Below are 18,798 nucleotides of genomic sequence, written 5' to 3'. Positions count from 1 at the left end.
CTCCAGGCTCTGAGCCATCAGCCCAGAGCCCGACACGGGGCTCGAACTCACGGACTGAGAGATCATGACCTGAGTTGAAGTCGGACGCCTAACCGACTGAGCCACCCAGGCGCCCCTGTCTGTCTTTCTTATGAAAGGATAAGAGAATAGCCTCTGGAGAAGAGAATAGACTCTGGAGCTACACTGTTCGGTTCAAACTCTGGCTATGCCATCTGCCAGATCTGTGACCTTAGGCAAGTTACTTATCTTCTCGATGCCTCAGTTTCTTCATCTGAAAAATGGAAACAACAGTAGTGCCCACCTCATGGGATCTCTGGAGGGTTTCTCAGCCTGAGTGCCATCGACATTTGGGGTCATGTTGTGGGGGGCTCTCCTGTGTGTTGTAGGGTATTTAGCAAAATACCTGCCTGCTGCCTACTAGATACCAGTAGCCACCTTCCAGTTGTGACCCAGAAATGTCTCCAGATACTGCCATATGTTTCCTTGGGGCAAAATTGCCCTGGGTTAAGAACCACTAGGTTTTGTCAAGATTAAGGGAGTTGAAATGTGTAAAGCACATAGAACAGTACCTGGCACGTGTACTATTGTGAAGATTAGCATAGTGGCTTCTAGGGAAGAGTGTTTCTCCTAGCAGAAGCTGAGGACAATTTAGTCTCCTATTTGATTAAGTAAATAATAGAAACTTAAAAATAAAGCATAGTTCCTGATGGAGTATGAAAAAATGCTTTGTTTATTCCCAGTAAAATTTATTTCTGCACACTGCCACTTTCTGTGGATGGAATGCCTTCTGATGTATCTCAACCAGAAGTTTCTTTAAAGCGGAGAAACACTAGTAATAGTTTTTTGTACAGTAACTGGGATTTGGGGACTCATTTCTGTAATGTAAGAGTGTGATTTCTAAGATTAGAGTATGCTTCTCTGGGTGCAGGTAGGTTTCAACAGGTGCTAGTGGAGACCAACATCTATCCTAGTCAGAACTCACCAGCCATAGTAAGCATGATCAGTATTCTTGTATTTGGCCATTAAGGAATTGAAATAATAGTGTACTCAACAGTGATTCATGGTTATATTTTATAAAGTAAATTTTTGTTGTGTATCATCTGTGCTCGCTGGGAACTAGTGCAGTGGGTTAGGTGTTTGCTAATAGTGCTTCCTGGTGTGGGTCTTAAGTCTGCTTACGCTGTGAAGGTGGTGCTGAATGGGGGAGGGTCATTAATTTTAGAGACATGGTATAGAAAAAAGGTCAGCTGACAAATGTAGCAATCAAAATGAGATCATTGGATAAATTCTTTAAAGTCATAATTCATCACTGTCCATTTAGGGGATTATTATTATTTTAAAAATTTACGTAAATCTTCATACCTAAATCTACATGTAAACATAATTTTACATAAATGCATAAATCTGAAAATGTATATTGTTTTTTCTTTTTACTTTTTTTTTTTTAATGTTTATTTGTTTTTGAGAGAGAGTGCGCGAGCAGGGGAGGAGCAAAGCGAGAGGGAGACAGAATCCGAAGCAGGCTCCAGGCTCTGAGCTGTTAGCACAGAGCCAGACGCAGGGCTTGAACCCATGGGCTGGGTGATCATGACCAGAGCCGAAGTCAGACGCTTAACCAGCTGTTGCCACCCAGACGTCCCTTTTTCTTTCTTTCTTTCTCTCTTTCTTTCTTTCTTTCTTTCTTTCTTCCTCTCTTCCTTCCTCCCTCCCTCCCTTCCTTTCTAAGTTTATTTATTGAGAGAGAGAATGCATGTGTGTGTGCGTGCGGGTGAGGGGCAGAGAGAATCCCAAGCAGTGACTCTATCTCATAAACCGTGAGATCATGACCTGAGCTGAAATCAAGAGTCAGACACATAACCGACTGAGCCACCCAGGTGCCCCATCCTTATTTTTTAAGAACAGACTTTTTTGCTTAGTATTCCCTCCCCTTCTTTTTCATCATTACCCTCACACTGGGGAGTCTTTACCCCCAAACCATGTAAACAACCCAGTGTATAACCTTCCATATTTTTCTCTGCACAGACATATTCCTATACAGATCCTTGTGCACATGCAGTGTTTTTTTTTTTTTTTCTTTTTTGCTGTTGACTTGCCTTTAAATGAAATCACATGCTTTTTTTTTTTTTTTTACCTTTTGTAATTCTCACTCAACAATACTTAATAGAATCCCACATCATCTAATTCTTTTTAATGACCGTATGTTAGTTATGGATTTCATATTCACTTTACTTCTTTCCTTTTTTGCCATTAGGAAAAATGCTGCAATAAACATTCTTTTTATATATGTTTTAAGAATGTAGTTCTGTGGTGCATATTCTTAGGCATGGAACTGATTAGTTAGGGAGAATATGTATTTTCAAGTTCAATAGATGGCATAGCCAGATTGCTTTTTAAAAGACTGTGACACTTCACATTTCCACCAGCCGTGTTCGAGACCACCATTTCCCCCATCTCTCTGCTAGATATAGGTATTATAAATTCTTTGGTCTAATGGTAGGAAGTGGTAGTTCACTGTCAACTTTAAATCAGAACTTTAGTTAGTATTCTTAACAAGTTTGCTGAATAAGCCATATGAAAGCCTAGCCTCTCTGGACACTGTAGCCACATCTTGAAATGCTGGAGAGACATGGATTGTAAGGGATCGGGGACAAATACAGCAGTTTGTTAACGGTGAAAAGCTGGCATTCAGATTTTAAGGCATCTATTAATCTGAAAATGTTGCATAAAACTGAGTTTTGCTGAGAAATATGTCTTTGCAGCTGTGCAAAATCATTTTCCCGAGATCCTTGGTAAATTACCATGTAGTAGAGATCACTTTTCTGGGGAAGTTTATCACAGTGGTAAAGCAGATCACATTCAAGAAGGGATTTTATTTTATGTACCAAGTTTAACCAGAGAATTGATGCTGTAATGCGTGCTTTAATGTAACACAATTTATATTATGAATAATTTTTCTTAACCTTATAATTTTAACAGTAATGATAGCTGCCCTGTATTGACTGTCTTCCTTGTAGTAGATACTTTAAAGAGTTATCTCATTTAACTCTTAACAGGAGTCCTTCAAGTGAAGTAGAATTTTACTCTTGAGAGAAACTGGAACCTAGTCATAAGTGCTGGAGGAAGGGGTTGCACCTTTGACTTCAGAGCACCTGACTGTTAATACCATTCAATCTCTTGATTAGATATAGTATGAACGAGTTTGGATAAGACTCCTGGATAATTTTTAAGTTTTGTTTAACATAAATATGGACCACCACAGTCTAGCCATCATCAGTACCAGGGACTAATTTGAGTAGGATCTTTTTCCAAATCCCTTTCCCTGGGATCTGGCGATGATAGTAAATAATAGTACTAAATGTTCGATAATCGTTTACGCATTCGTTGAAAAATAGTGGACTAGAAGCTGTGGGTATTTGATAATGTTTGTTGAGTATCCGTTGGGTAGAGCCCTATTTTATTTTTTGGCAAAATTTTGTGGCAAAATAAAAAAAAGACATTAATCCTTTTCTTCAAAGAGCTTAGCATTTAGTTGGAGATAGATGTAGTCATGCTACAAAATCAGAGAAAATTATATGCTGGAAGTATAGCAGGTGGAGTGAGTAGAGTTTTTTGAGGTTAATTAGGGAAAGTTTCTTGGAAAAGGTAAGTTTTGAGCCAGGGCTTTAAGATGATGGATGTGAACAGGTGGCAGATCTGTGTTTCTTAAAAGATAGTAGACTCAGAGAGTCAATTCCAAGTTGTAGTGTTTCATAATTTTAAAAAGAGTGGAGTGTCCCTTATTATTATGCATCTTGAGATTCTGAACTGAAGATTCTGTTTGACCACATTCTTTCTAAGCTTTTACTCATTTAAGTGACTGCTTTGCTATGCTTCCCCTTGTCATTTTGATTGCTTAAATTTGTGGGGATGAAGTTTAAATATAAGGTCTGGATTCAGAAAATAATTTTTGGCTCTCTATTGTTTTTTGATATTTCATAAAAATATAAGAGTTAAAGATAATTTTTATTCTTCCTCACCATTCACCTAGTTTTATTAATCAGGGAAGTTGCTGTTTCCTGATAGTAAGGTGATGTATTGGTATGTTCAGAGCCATGGCCTGAATACAGACCAGATGTAGCATTTGTCTTGAGATTATCTGAGAATTTTAGACCTAAGAAATTTGAGAAATCTAAGTGAATTTTTTTCTTTTTAATTTTCTTTTAATGTTTATTATTGAGAGACAGAGATAGAGCATGAGCATGGGAGGGGCAGAGAGAGGGAGAGACAGAATCTGATGCAGGTTCCAGGCTCTGAGCTGTCAGCACAGAGCCTGATGCGGGGCTCGAACCCATGAACCGTGAGATCATGACCTGAGCCAAAGTCGGACACTTAACCGGCTAAGCCACCTAGGCACCCCTAAGTGAATTTTTAAAAATTACGAAGCAAGTGGTAGTCATGTTTTAACTTTTAAAATTAATTTTCGTTTATAAAACAATATATATGTTTTCTTAAAATAATGAACTTTTACGAAGAAGGCTCATTATCCCCAGTCCAACTTTGAGTTCTTAACTTCACTGTTTACATTTAAAACTATGAAATTATTTTCATCACAGTTTCGCTGAATCTTTTTTTTTTTTAAGTTTATTTATTTTGAGAGAGAGAGCGTGAACAGGGGAGGGAGAGAGGGAGAGGGAGAGAGAGAATCCCTTGCAGGATTCCTTGCTGTCACCACAGAGCCTGACGCAGGGCTCGATCCCGTGAACCGTGAGATCATGACCTGAGCCAAAATCAGGAGTTGGCCGCTTAACCAAATGCCATCAAGCGCCCCTACATTTCACTGAATCTTTGTAGTGGGCCTGTGTGGCCTTAGTTTATTCTTTAAAAGTATCCTGGGAAGTGTTGATGCCTTCTTTGTAATACAGTCTTGATAAAAAAAAATTTTTGTTCAATACTATCAGTCTCAAGATGTGTGATGAAGGACAGCACTCTTTAAAATTATGAAGCATTTCAAGGTGCCTGGATGGCTCGGTTGGTTAAGCATCCGACTTCAGTTCAGGTCATGATCCCCACAGTTCATGAGTTCAAGACCTGCATGAGGCTTTCTGCTGTCAGCGCAGAGTCTGCCTCAAATCCTCTGTCCCTCTCTCTCTCTCTGCCCCTCCCCCGCTCTCTCCCTCTCTCTCAAAAATAAAAATAAACATTTAAAAAACTAAATAAATAAAATAAGATTATGAAGCCTTCCAAAGGAACTGACTCTCTGAGTATAGTACCTTTTAGGGATCTCAATAAACTCACTATCTATTTTATTTAAAAAAATTTTTTTGATGTTTGTTTATTTTTGAGAGAGGGAGAAAGTGCTCACAAGCAGGGGAGGAGGCAGACGGAATCCAAAGCAGGATCCAGGCTCCGAGCTGTCAGCACAGAGCCCAACACGGAGCTCGAACCTACGAACTGGGAGACCATGACCTGAGCCGAAGTCGAACGCTTAACCGACTGAGCCACCCAGGCTCCCCAATAAACTCACTATCTTAAAGGGCTGAAAGTTTTTTCAGATTCCCAGATTGCAAACACTGTGTGGTTAAGTGACGCTCCTATTTGTACTATTCTCAGACTGGAGCTTCTGTGTATTATGTCAACTAGAAGACTGATGTGTGTGAAGCAAAATGTGTAACCCTGGTGAGTGAGTGACTGCCGGGCAGCCTGGTTTCTAGGGAAAACGTCAGGAGAGGCAGAGAAGTTAGCATGCAGTAAGTACTCCTGCTGCAGAGGAGATGAGTGAGGGATGACGGACCTGTGCTGGAAGAGTTGCAGCAGCTTTCAGCTTTGAAAGGCGTGAAGAATCAAAGACCATAAAGAAATGAGAAAGAACCAACAGGAGTGTAGTTTGACCCAGTTTTGATAGTTTTCCCCCCAAACTGTGCACTTCTAATTTTGTTCATTCTAAGTTCATTATGTCAAGAGCTTGTTTGTCTGGCGACACCTGGATCATTGAAACAGAGCGAATGGAAGTATGTTCTGGGCCTATCACAAGCAGTTATGGCAGAGCACTGATGGACGGATTTCTAGCATAATTAGCTCAGCTCTCCGGCACCTGAAAGGAAGAACCTTTCTTTGTGGTTTCTTTAAGCTCTTCTTGCCAGTACATAGTACATCCTGGAGACCTGTAAGAGTGGAGCATAGCCGGGTGCTTAGGTGGTCCAGAAGCTGGGTGCCTGGGTGGTTCTGTCGCTTGAGCATTTGTCTGACTCTTGATTTCAGCTCAGGTTGTGATCTCATGGTTCTGGCTCTGCGCTGACGGTGCAGAGTCTGCTTAGGATTCTCTCTCTTTCAAAATAAGTAAATAAATAAATTAATAAATAAATTAATTAATTACAAAGTTACCCAAAAAAGCTTCACTAGCTGCCACCTTCCATTGTGGCCTAATGACAGGAGGGAGAGTGGAGGGGAGCATCAAGAAGATGTCCTCTGTAGGATTAGGTAGGCAGAAAGATCCTGGGGTTCCCTGATAGCTTGAGAATTCTCTACAGAGACTAATCTTTATAAAGGAGATTGTAAGCCAGTAGTAAGACAAAGGGATGCAAAAAAGTATGGTGTTCTTTACGTATAAGCATAGACTTACATATTAAAAAAACGTATACTTGAATGAAAGGTTGTATTTGAGGGGCGCCTAGGTGGCTCAGTCGGTTAAGCATCTGACTTCGGCTCAGGTCATGATCTCACAGTTTGTGGGTTCTAGCCCTGCGATGGGCTCTGTGCTGACAGCTTAGAGCCTGGAGTCTGCTTCAGATTCTGTGTCTCCTTCTCTCTCTTCACCTCCCCTGCTCGTTCTCTGTCTCTCTGTCTCTCAAAAATTTTTTTTTTTTTTTAAATTTTTTTTTTTCAACGTTTATTTATTTTTGGGACAGAGAGAGACAGAGCATGAATGGGGGAGGGGCAGAGAGAGAGGGAGACACAGAATCGGAAAGAGGCTCCAGGCTCTGAGCCATCAGCCCAGAGCCCGACGCGGGGCTCGAACTCACAGACTGCGAGATCGTGACCTGGCTGAAGTCGGACGCTTAACAGACTGCGCCACCCAGGCGCCCCTCAAAAATTTTTTTAAAAAAACAAGAAAAAAAGAAAAGTTGTACTTGAAAATCCTGTCGGTTCTCCTCTGCTTCTTAAATTCTTCTGTTTGGACTGAAGGATCACTGCTTGGTTTCATTGCAAAAGAAACTGTATGGCAGGGGGCGGGGGGGAGCAGTTTAAATAGAATCATTTTGGCCCTTAAGCTCTAGTGTCATAGAGAAGACATTTTCTTAATGTGTGGTATGTTCTGCTTTTAAAATCTTTAATTGACCACTAGAGCGTTTGAAGTCATTTGTAAGAGATAAACATTTTAAAAAGATGGTTGAAAAAAAAATTAAAAAGATGGTTGAAGCATATTTGAGTATGTGATTATAGGGAAGCAGCAGTTCCCCCCCCCCCACCCTTGAGAAACATTAATTGGTGTTCGTCTTTTTTCCTGGAAGACATGATTACTAAAAGGTGCAGCCAGTGAGAAAACTCTCCTTCCATCTTGGTTTTTCTGTTTCAGAAAGTCTGCTTGCAGTAAACCACTGGTCTGCAGTGTGTTGTGACCCCTCTGCTCCACTTTTGTGCTCAGACTGCTTATCAGTGCTCTGCGTTGTCTTGGTTCGTTAGATGACTCCGTGTCAGAGTCAGAATGAGGAATCCCAGAAGAGATTGTGACTGGCTCCCTATTTTGGGTGATGGTTTTTATTTAATTTACTAGGTCATGTAATATAGGCAGATATTAACAGTTTGACAAATCCTTCAGGAATGTTAGTTCCAAGCATGACATCTTTATGAGAAAACAGTTGTAATTCACTAAAATGTAAATTTAGTAATGTTAAATAGATCTTTATACCTTACTCCCCCTGTTTTATATCCTGTGAGTGTATTTGTCTATATAGTGGGAGGTCTTGAGCTGTCCTAAGCTGGAAAATTAAAATTAATAAAAGAACCATTTCCTGAACGTTTTCTGGATAGCCGACATACTCAGTATTGCTTGTTTCATAAAATTTATCTTAAACCAAATGTATTTGGTTACGTTATCCCCATTTTCAGGTAAGGTGAGAGCTCCGTGAGGTTGTGTGACTTATCCAAAGCCAAACTGGTGACCGGTGGTAAGAGCAAAAATTTATACAAAGATCTGTCTGGTTCCAAGTCACAGTTCCCAGCCACTGTGTCCCATTGCCTCTGTGGCTTCTGAGAGGTGAAGATCCCAATAAGTCTTGGGCAGAAGAAAAAGTGAATCTGAGTCTTTTGCTTGCTTTGGTTGTTCCTTTGTTTACTGTCTGTGTCTCCCTTTTTCCCCAGCACCTAGCATATGTATAACACACACAATAACTATTTGCTGACTAAACGATGATGTATGATTAGCCACGTAGTATATGGAAGTGAACTGACATTTTTGTTTGTAAAGTTTTTCTCAGTATATGCTGTATTTATAAGTATAATAAAGTACGCCTTAGACTAACATTTACCGGATTTATTTGTGGCATATATAATTTGAGTAAGAATAAAACATTTATAGGGGAGCCTGGGTAGCTCAGTGGGTTGAGCGTCCTGCTCTTGATTTCAGCTCAGGTCATGATCCCAGGGTCGTGTGATCGAGCCCCATGTTGGGCTAAGCCCCCATGTTGGAGCCTACTTAACATTTCTCTCTCCCTCCCTCCCTCCCTCCCTCCCTCCCTCCCTCCCTCCCTCCCTCTCCCTCCCTCTCCCTCCCTCTCCCTCTCTCTCCCTCTCTCTCCCTCTCTCTCCCTCTCTCCCTCTCTCTCCCCCCCCCCACCCCCTGCCTTCCTCCCCAGCTTGTGCATTGTACATTCTCTCTCTTAAAGCAAAAGAGAGAGAGAATAAAACATTTCCAGTCCCATATGATTTCTGGAGATTATCAACAGTCTGACTGCCCATTTCCTTCTTCCTAACTAACCTCCCTACTGCTGGTGTTGGCCCTCTTTCTTTCCATACTGTGTCAAAATGCCCTTTCTCTATTTCCTTTTCTGTCCATCCTCTATTCCCCAAGAAATTGTTATTTTCACACCTTTTGCTTTTGTACATGCCTCTCCCTTTGGTTGCACTTTCTTTCCCCATCTTTAGTTTGACTTTTTTTTTTTTTTTAATATTTTTTATTTACTTTTGAGAGAGAGAGCACGAGCAGAGGAGGGACTGAAAGAGAGGCAGACAGAAGATCTGAAGTGGGCTCTGCGCTGAGAGCAGTGAGCCCATTGCTGGGTTCAGACTCACAAACTGTGAGATGGTGACCTGAGCTGAAGTTGGACGCTCAACCGACTGAGCCATCCAGGGCCCCTATCTTTGAAAAAAAATTTTTTTAATGTTTAAATATTTTTGAGAGGCAGGGGAAAACAGAGGATCTGAATTAGGCCCTGTGCTGACAGCAGGGGGCCTGATGCGGGGCTCAAACCTATGAACCAGAGAGAGACCATGACTTGACCAAAGTCAGACGCTCAACCGACTGAGCCACACAGGCCTCCTGACTTTTTTTTTTTTTTTTTTTTTTTTAAATCATTCAGGTCTCAGGTCAGATCTTCTCTAACTCCTCCAAATGCAGCTAGGTCTTCTTTTTGAGTTCCCATCAGAGCACTTATTATGCTGACGGATTGTATAATTGGGTACGAGTCTGTGTCTGTTTATGAGCCTGTATTATAAATTCCATGAAGGCAGGGACTTAGGCATTTCATCTGTCTGTATCACAGTGCCTGGCACATGGTAGGCAGGCAGTAAATATGGAAAGAAAAATGAAACAAAATAGAGGGTGTAACTTTCCTAGTCCCACCATAAATCTTAGAGACCCACTCCTTTTTAGAGATGAAGGTGACACCCTGAGGTTATGCAGCTAAGTAATTAACACAGCTGAAAAACAGAACTCCTGAGTCCCAGCCTAGTGTTCTATCACTTTAAGAAAATGTTTTTTTGAGGAAAAAAAAAAAAGATTTTTTTGCTTATTATAAAGGCATTTGTTTAATGTAGAATATTTGGAAGGTACAGATACACAGAAGGGAGAAAAAGGAAAAATACAATCAGCCTATTCCCACCACCCAGATAGCAACCATCCTTCCAGCCTCTTCCGTGCACAGTGATATGTTTATGTTTGCACTATATCGTCGAGTGATGACAACAGCTTGCATTTACTCAATGCTTGCAGGATAGGCACTGTTCTAAGTGCTTTACATGTGTTCGACTCATTTATTATAGCAACGCTACGACGTAAATACTGTTGTCTCCACTTTTCAGATGAGGAAATGGAGGCACAGATGTGATAAGTATCTCAAGGTCACTCAGCTATGAAGTGTTAGAGCCAAGATTTAAACCCTGGCTATCTAGCTTTAGAGCCTATAATTCATTCCGTTCCATTCTGCCTCTATGCGTGGTATTTTGTAATCTGCTTTCTTTTAAAAATTGAGATCAGTTGATAGACAGTCATCATTCTTCTGGGTACAGTTCAGTAAGTTTTGATAAAAAGCAAAACCACCACCATAATCGAGATACATGGGGTATTTCCATCAAGAAGTTCCATTGTGCCTCTTTGTAAACCATCTCCTTCCCCATTCTCCATGCCTGGCAAACACGGATTTTATTTTCTGCCCTCATGGTTTCGTTTTTTCCTGAATTTCATATAAACGCAGTCATTCCATATTGGTGGTATTTGTATTGTGACATTGGCCAAATTATAATCTTCACATGGTCTTGTTGGGGGAAAAGGCGTTGCTTAAATGAAGGATTTCTGATATTTTTTTTCATCTTTCTTTTTCTTTCCTTTCTGTATTACAAATATTTATTGAACCTCTTACAATGCAGGGGGGTGAACGAGGATGAGCAACTGTGGCCTCAAAGCCCCCTGGTTTGCCCTGTGAGTAGGGGCCATGACAGACGATGGTGACACAGTTGATTCTTGTACTTTATCTGCTTTCCTACTGGAACACATTGCTCCGCGTAGAGGTTTTTGCTTCCGTGCCTCTACAGTTTATGCCTTGCTAAGCTTTCAGGTGCTGAGGAAATTTGTGGGGAGAAGGCTCTGGTGGCACACCGCTGTCAGCCTTGCTGACCACCTTGGGTGAACATGCCAGTGAGTGTCATGATGGCAGCTGTTTCCATGGTTACCTGGGTAGTTTTCTCAATTTAGTCTGTTGGTGTGGCTGCCCTGATTTTCTACCCTGTGACTTGAATGATGCAACTGTGGCATTTAAGTAGTAAAATCAAATGGTAAGGTAAGTTGAGGTTGATAAGATAGGGTATGAATCACAAAATTTTGGTGGGCTGCTACTGTTGTTGCAGTATGCTGTCTCTGACACTAGCTGGCATCTTAAATTTTGTTTTCAAGTTTATTTTTGAGAGAGAGAGAGGGAGACACAGAATCTGAAACAGGCTCCAGGCTCTGAGCTGTCAGCACACAGCCTGATGTGGGGCTCGAACTCTATAAACGGTGAGATCATGACCTGGGCTGAAGTCGGACGCTTAACCGACTGAGCCACCCAGATGCCCCGACACTAGCTAGCATCTGAAGAACCTTTCTTTTCTTTCTAAACAGAAAAGTCAAATATGTACTGAGCTCTATCTTCTTTTAGAGACTTTATCAGCAAAATACCTGCAAATTGCTAAGCAGTGTCTGTTCACTCATTTATCCATTCATTGAGCACATTTGCCTATTAACCATTATGTTTGTGGTACCCTTCTTGATGCTGTGATATGGCTTATTTCAAAGTAAATTCTTCCTGAGTTTTTCCCTTGGTACTGACTGCCTTTCCTCCCAATTTGGTATCTTTCATCTGTAAACATTTTAAAAACAAATGTCAAGTGAAATAAAATAGTGCAGTGTTATAGGTCCTTGTTCCACTGTGGTGCAGATTTTGCACAAGAAGGGAGAGAGGCACAGGAGAGAAGAGGAAACCTGGTCATGTGATACTGCTTGTCTGGCAGAAGCCTTTTGCTTCTGAGCAGAGAAACCAGCTGTTTACTATTTTGGGTGAATGAGGTTGGTTGGTTGCTACGAGCATTTTCTCTAAGGGAACCCTCTTCTCTTCCAGCTCTACACATTGAAATCATCCCAGTCCTGCTTTTTGGCATTTGGGTAGAGGAGGGAGGTGTCTATGTCGTGGCCCAGTGCTGACAGGAAGAAATGTTTTCCAGGAGACTTACTGATTCTGACCTTCTGCTGTCACCGCTTTTAACACCCCACTCCCTAAGTAAACGGGATCTAGCTGTTCTTACAACCCTTAGCACTGCAGAAATGAAGTACCCGCCTTTAACCTAAAGAGCAATGCTAATCAGATTTTCAGCAAATAATAAATGGCCTCTTTAAGGAGTGAGGTAAGGAAGACAGGGTTATTGCAACACTGGCCTTTGGAGCCTCACATCTCCCCCAGCATGCTGGAGGAGAAGACCAAGATTCATCAACCCACCTGCAGGATTCTGCCACTCTCATGGATTGTCCTGGAGCCGGGAAAGGACAGCTACTCAGCAGTGTGCCTGGCCCCTTATCACAGTTTGCGGGAAGGTTGGCATATTTATCCTGTTGGGATTTGCATGCTTTTGTTTCCTCCTCAGTTTACTGCAGTCTTTTTAACTCCTCCCTAATTCTCGGTAGCCATCCAAACTTTGACTTTGGGTGGTTTGCTCTCCCACGGTTTTTTATTAAAGTTTGTTGAGCCCTCAACAGGTTGACAACTGAGCATGGTATCATAGGGTGTGTGTACTTCATGACCTGATGGGACAGTGTTCAGGATGTTTTTCTTGATCCTTTTCTTCTACCCATGCACAGTTCATGTACCAGACCTAGATTATGGAAGAAGGAAAAAAAAGCTTTTCTTTATAAGGTGAGATTCTTCCCCTTTATATGGGTTAGATGCAGTGTTTTATCAATAAAATATAGTCTGGCCATAGGTACTATACAAATAAATAGGGAGCTAGTGATGATGACTTCTCTCTGTTAAATACTGAAAGTGGATATATAACCTCTGTCACAACACTAAGATATTATAATTTAAAATAAAATAATTTTTGGAAGCCTTTTGACTTATACTGCATGTTAGTTTGGGTTAGTGTGGACAGTTTGGGCTGGCCTTAAGAAATCTTTTTAGACTTACATTAGAATTCCATCCACATGTATGAAAGATAGCACAGTAGGTTAACACCCATAATGGATTTTTCTTTTGTGAACATCCCTCTTTTGTATTCTGAAACTGCTGAAAAAAAATATTCTTTGGGAATAGAATGGACACATTTGAGTTCTGCAGAAAAGTTCAGTAATTCTTTCAGAACTCTGGGTTATGAAAAAAGGAGAGTAAGGACTCGATTCAAATTCTGTCGGATGTGAATGGAAAAGAATTGTCAACATTTTCCCTCTGCTAGCTTAGAAAGCTTTCTGTTGTCCATTGGCAGAATTTATACACAATCTCTACTATTGATTCATAACTGCTACTCTTCTAAAAACTTAGACATTTCTTTTGAATTCTTGAGATCTCTTTGGGACTTTACTAACATTTGACAGGATGATTTCTCAGCAATGAATGAATCCACTGATGAAGAGACGAGTGATTGTCAGTGCCTGGTTTGCAAAGAGAATGGTTTTAAAAACTGATTGAGAGGCAGTTGGTTGTTCTTTGAAAAGTTTTATAGCCTAGTGTCAGAAGTGTTATAGACTAATGTCAAAGAATCACCCACAGTAGCATTTTATGGAAGATTATTTGAAAGGCAGAGAGAGAGTACGGTTTAGGACTTAAAGTTTTGGGCTGCTACTTTTGGCTTATCGTAACCCAGAAGATTATAGTGTTACAGATTCCCATTGAGAATGTCTTTATTTCAAGTACAGAAGTATATAAGAAATAGAGATGCAGAATTGTCATAAGTATTATCAGAATGGTAATTTTAGACAACTAGCCTAAGCAGTTGACTGTATGTGTTTCTAATTTTATACTGTGCTTAGAACTTTGTACCTAGAATTCTATATGTCGGATCTTAAGAGGACTCATATTATGTTTTCTATCAGTACATATTGTTTTTTAAAAAATGAGTGTCATTTTATGAATTATACAGAAGAAATAGATTGTGCATTAGATAGTGAAAGTGTAAAGGATGTCCAGTATTGCTTCTTTTGGGCTTGAAACAGATGTTTGAGGGATAAAGATAGTTCTTCCTTCAAATACTCAAAAATACCCAGTGGAAGACTATTCTCCTCCACTTTTGTTTTATTCTTATAGATATCCCTGATGATAATCTTTTCCTTCTTTCATAGTTCTCTTAGCTCTGGCTTCCTTTTTCCTAATTAAAAAAAAAAAACAAAACAGATTCTAAAAGCTGTCACACATTTTTAAACATAATTGTTTAGGATTATAGGAGGCTCTGTGTGTGTGTGTGTGTGTGTGTGTGTGTGTGTGTGTGAGATACTTTTACTATTGTTTTAGTTGACAGTTGGGAATGCCTCGGAGGATAGGGACCACACTTTTTTTTTAATGTTTTTATTTATTTTTGAGAGAGAGCAAGACGGGGAGGGGGGAGGGGCAGAGAGAGAGGGGGAGACACAGAATCCGAAGCTGAGTTGTCAGCACAGAGCCCGATGAAGAACTCAAACTCATGAACCGCGAGATCATGACCTGAGCCAAAGTCAGATTTTTAACCAACTGAGCCACCCATGTGCCCTGGGGCCACACTTTTTTATTTACCCCTTATGGCATTAGGATCTGTGGGGTTTCCATTATTTTTTTAAGCTTATTTATTTGTTTCAAGAGGGTTAGGGAGGGACAGAGAGCGAGGGAGAGAGAATCCGAAGCAGGCTCCACACTGTCAGCACAGAGCCCAATGTGGAGCTCGGTCTCACAATCTGTGAGATCATGATGACCTGAGTCGAAATCAAGAGTCGGTTGTTTAACCAACTGAGCCACCCAGGCGCCCCTGTGGTTTTCATTATTAATAGGATCAGATCTGCATTTTTTAGAAGAAGCCCTCAAAAGGTTGATGTTTTGTGGTTTAATACAACTTGCTGGTACAGCACTGCCCAGTACTATATCTATATTGTCCAATACAGTGGCCACTAGCCACATGTAGCTCTTGAGACTTGAAATGTGGCTGCAGTGACTTGAAATGTGACTGAATTTTTAATTGTATTTAATTTTAATTAAATTTAAATAGCATATGTGACAAGTGGCTGCCATATTGGAGGGCACAGTTTTAGACAGTTTGCCAACCTTTCCAGATACCTTCTACTACTCCCTTTCACAGACTTAATTCTTAATTCTGTATCTAAGTCAGAGCATATTAGTTAACATTCTTAACCTTATAATACTTCCTATCTCTAGGTCTTGGCTCCCATCTAGTTTTTGGTTTTTGTTCATATCTGTTTTTTGAAGTCCTCCAAAGATGGTTTATATGCTGCTGCTCCTACAAAGCTTTCCTGATCCTTTTTGTACTCTAGTGATTCATCATCTGCAAACTCAAAGCACTTACAACACTGTCTTTGATTATTGTGATTTGTTTTACATTTCTTATCTTCTCTATTATATTTATAAATTCCTTGAGGGGCCTATATAGTTGTTATGATTGTGTGTGTGTGATAGGCTTAACCATTTCTTTTTTTTCTCCCTTTAAAGTGCTTATTAGTGAAGTGTGTTTATACATAGTAGGTGGTTAATATGCATTAGCTGTTAGTCTAGCTAGTTAGTCTAGTCTAGTTACTTAGCCAAAACTGGTATAGTTTGGAAATATGCATGAGCGTATTTTTCCTCCAAGGTTTATGAGTTAGAAAAGAAACCATTCTAGAAGAGGGTAATGTAGTGGTTGTTTTTGTTGAGGGTACTGTGTTTCCTGGCACTAGAGGGCAGTGTTATGCCCATAAGAAAATGTGTTTATCCTAAATGACATACATTTTGAGCACTCTGTCCTAATTCAGTTTTATTCAGGCTCATGTTAATAATTCTAGCCTTCAGAAGAAACTCACATCTCTTAATTGTCAGTGACATGAATAAGTAACCTTTCCCCACAATTGCTTGAATTAGATTCAGAATATGATGCTGTTCCAGGAGATTGGTGAGATTCTTACTGAGAAGAAATTTGGTACATCTGAGAAACACTGGCCAAGGCATTGGGTGTCAGAGATTAATTCCTTGAGGGCTGAAAGCCTTTCTGTGGTAGGCAGCTAGCGCTCCAGCTTTGAGCCTGTAGTCAAGAACAAAGTCTTGGTTTGATCTTGCCAATGTGAGTTTGGCTAAATTGCTCTAAGCTTGGCAAACCTGTGTCTTTTATTATATCATGGGTATGATGTCTGCCATCCTAACTCATAGAGTCAAATAAGATCATATGTGTGAAAATAGCTTTGTAAAGTATTATTTAAACATATAAGGTTGTTTTTCTTCTCAGTTCCTACCTTGTACCTAGTACTAAGGCATGTACATAGTAAGTGATCGGTTATAAATATTATGACAGTAATTTTTTTATATTTCTGGTAAAGAATGTACTCTGTTAAAAGTTGATGAGAAATATATTGGTACAATTACTCCCACCTAGACTGCACACACTGAAAAGTGATTAGTTACAGTAGTTTGACACATATCGTGTCCTTCGGTGTTATGCAGCCTTAAAATGAACTGTATGTGAGATATACCTGTGTGTGTGTGTGTGTGTGTGTGTGTGTGTGTGTGTGTGTGTGTAAACTAAATACATATAGCTTTTTTAGTCTTCTCTAGTAGGTCTATTTTTGTGTGTTTCCTGCCCTTACTAATAAAATATTCAGCACAAGCCAATTGCTTTTTTTTGGAAAACCATAGAAAATGGTGTTCAAATATACTTAGCCAAAACTGGTATAATTTGGAAATATGCATAAGCATATTTTTCCTCCAACGTTTATGAGTTAGAAAAGAAGCCATTCTAGAAGAGGGTAATTTAGTGGTTGTTTTTGTTGAGAACAGCCATCAGCCCGGAGCCTTCTCTAGTAAATCATTAGATGCATCAAATAAAATGTTCAGCTGAAGTTCATGCAATCCCACAGTTACCAAACACTCTTGCCAAAGAGAGTTGCAGTCATAATATCTGCAATCGAATCATTTCCTGTTCAGGCTTGCAGGTGAGGAACTGTCTGAAACGGCAGTCCTGTGAGATTGGTTATGAAGAATATGCCTTGGTGGGAGAGGACCTGATGATATTAAATGACAACCTAGCCAGTGGGATAGAGAGAATACCCAGGGACCCTAAGACTAACCAGACTTGAAGTCATGTGGATCAGGATATGCAAGCCCATTCCTATGCAGTGATCTGAATAAAGCTCCTGTGGGGCATTCAGATATGTGCTGAACACACTCGGGCAGCGGGCCAGGCAGATGGCACATTCCTGTACTGACCTTCGGAGGCCTGGCAGATTACAAAGCTAGCATTGGAGGCGTGGTTGTGCTCTGGCAGGAACAGCCCCGACAGCCTGCATTTCATCGAGCATTTGGTCCTCCCCAGTTGAAGAGATTCCTTGGGACTGGGTTGGTCTCTGCGTCCACTTAGGGGTTAGCATATATTTTTCATACCCCTTGCCTCTGCCGCCTCTTGAAGTTGATTTTTACTGTCAGCACAGCCCCAGAACTGACTCCCATCCAGATTCCTCCAGACTAGGGATGACCCAGGGTTAGCCTTTGAGATGCCATGAATCCCCCCTACCTTCCCACCCCCCACCTGTCTTCACTGACCCACATTTTCAGGTTTGACTAAGCCTTCCATGTGAGAATAGGTGGGGGCTAGGCAAGTTAGGCTGCAGTCACCTGTCCCTCCTTTTGCTTCAGTGCATCCCTTTGGCTATGTAAAGGAAATTTGGGTGTGATGGACTTCTTAGGCTTCACCTTTCTCCACCCCCCCCCCTTTCCTGTTGCCCTTTTGATTTTTTTAATCTGATACTGAGCCTCTCCTCCCCCCACGCACACACCATTGGAGTCTCCTAAGCTATTTCTGTCGGTTTAATGATCCCCAGCTGTTGCTGTGGTTCTGGCTGTTTTCATGCCTTGATGAGGCAGAAAAGCTAGGGAAAGAGGGGTCTTACTTGTGTGTGTATCACACAGTGTGTCAGACAAGTGTAATGCATTTTTTCAAAACAACTAGGGTGAGGCTTCTTAGGGAGGGATGTTAATACTGAGATGATTTGAAAATGCAGGAGGAGGGAAACTACAAGCTAGTAGCCAGGACATTTTAAAAATAAGTATTCTGCTGGTAGGTGTGGCACCTTCTGCATCCCTCAAAATTGTGCTAGAAAAATGTGGTATGTGGTAACTGCATAATTGTTTGGTTACTTTATATTCTACTTCCATTTTAGCTTTGGAGCTGGAATGTGTTGAAGGAGCCAAATATTTAAATGAAAAGGAGGATTCTGTGATAGGAAAATATATGGCACTCATTCCTGAAGCGGCCAGAAAAGGCATTGATTTCAGTTCTGCTTTAACTTAATGTAGGTTTGTTTCGTAAAATTTTGTGCAAAACCTGCAGTAATGAAATGTTCCACTTGCAAATTTGACCACGTAAACTTGAGGAAATACAAAGTTGCACTCTTCAAACAACATGAACTCCCTTACAGTTACATACACATTCACTTCTCCGATGTCTCTACTAAACCTGGAGGAGGATTGAGAGAGGGAAAATCCTGCAGTAGTTAGATGGGCTACCGTATTACAATAGACTGGTGTTTCCTTTGTGTATTTGATCTTGGGAATTGAAGCTCTTCCAGCAATTTTAGCTGATAGACTTACAGCTTTCATACTTCATGTGCGGCATGAAATTTAATTTTTGCCTTAATTTTTG

The 18,798-nt window shown here is 40.6% G+C and overlaps 1 protein-coding gene across 3 annotated transcripts in view; it reads left to right on the top strand.

Moving 5' to 3' along the window:
• The window catches only part of MRTFA (myocardin related transcription factor A), a 100,364-nt gene that overhangs the window by 26,883 nt on the left and 54,683 nt on the right, over positions 1–18,798 (top strand). Inside the window, exon 1 of one of the 3 annotated variants that reach the window (XM_030320731.1) lies at positions 12,484–12,535. The exons of the other annotated variants lie outside the window; for them this stretch is intronic. The gene's annotated coding sequence lies outside the window, so the exon portion shown is untranslated. Of the gene's footprint in view, positions 1–12,483; positions 12,536–18,798 lie in introns of those variants that run through there. 3 annotated transcript variants of the gene reach the window in all.

The sequence above is a fragment of the Lynx canadensis genome, chromosome B4 (genome assembly GCF_007474595.2).
Source record: "Lynx canadensis isolate LIC74 chromosome B4, mLynCan4.pri.v2, whole genome shotgun sequence".
NCBI classification, from domain to species: domain Eukaryota; kingdom Metazoa; phylum Chordata; class Mammalia; order Carnivora; family Felidae; genus Lynx; species Lynx canadensis.
This window is presented reverse-complemented; position numbering and strand designations above follow the sequence as displayed.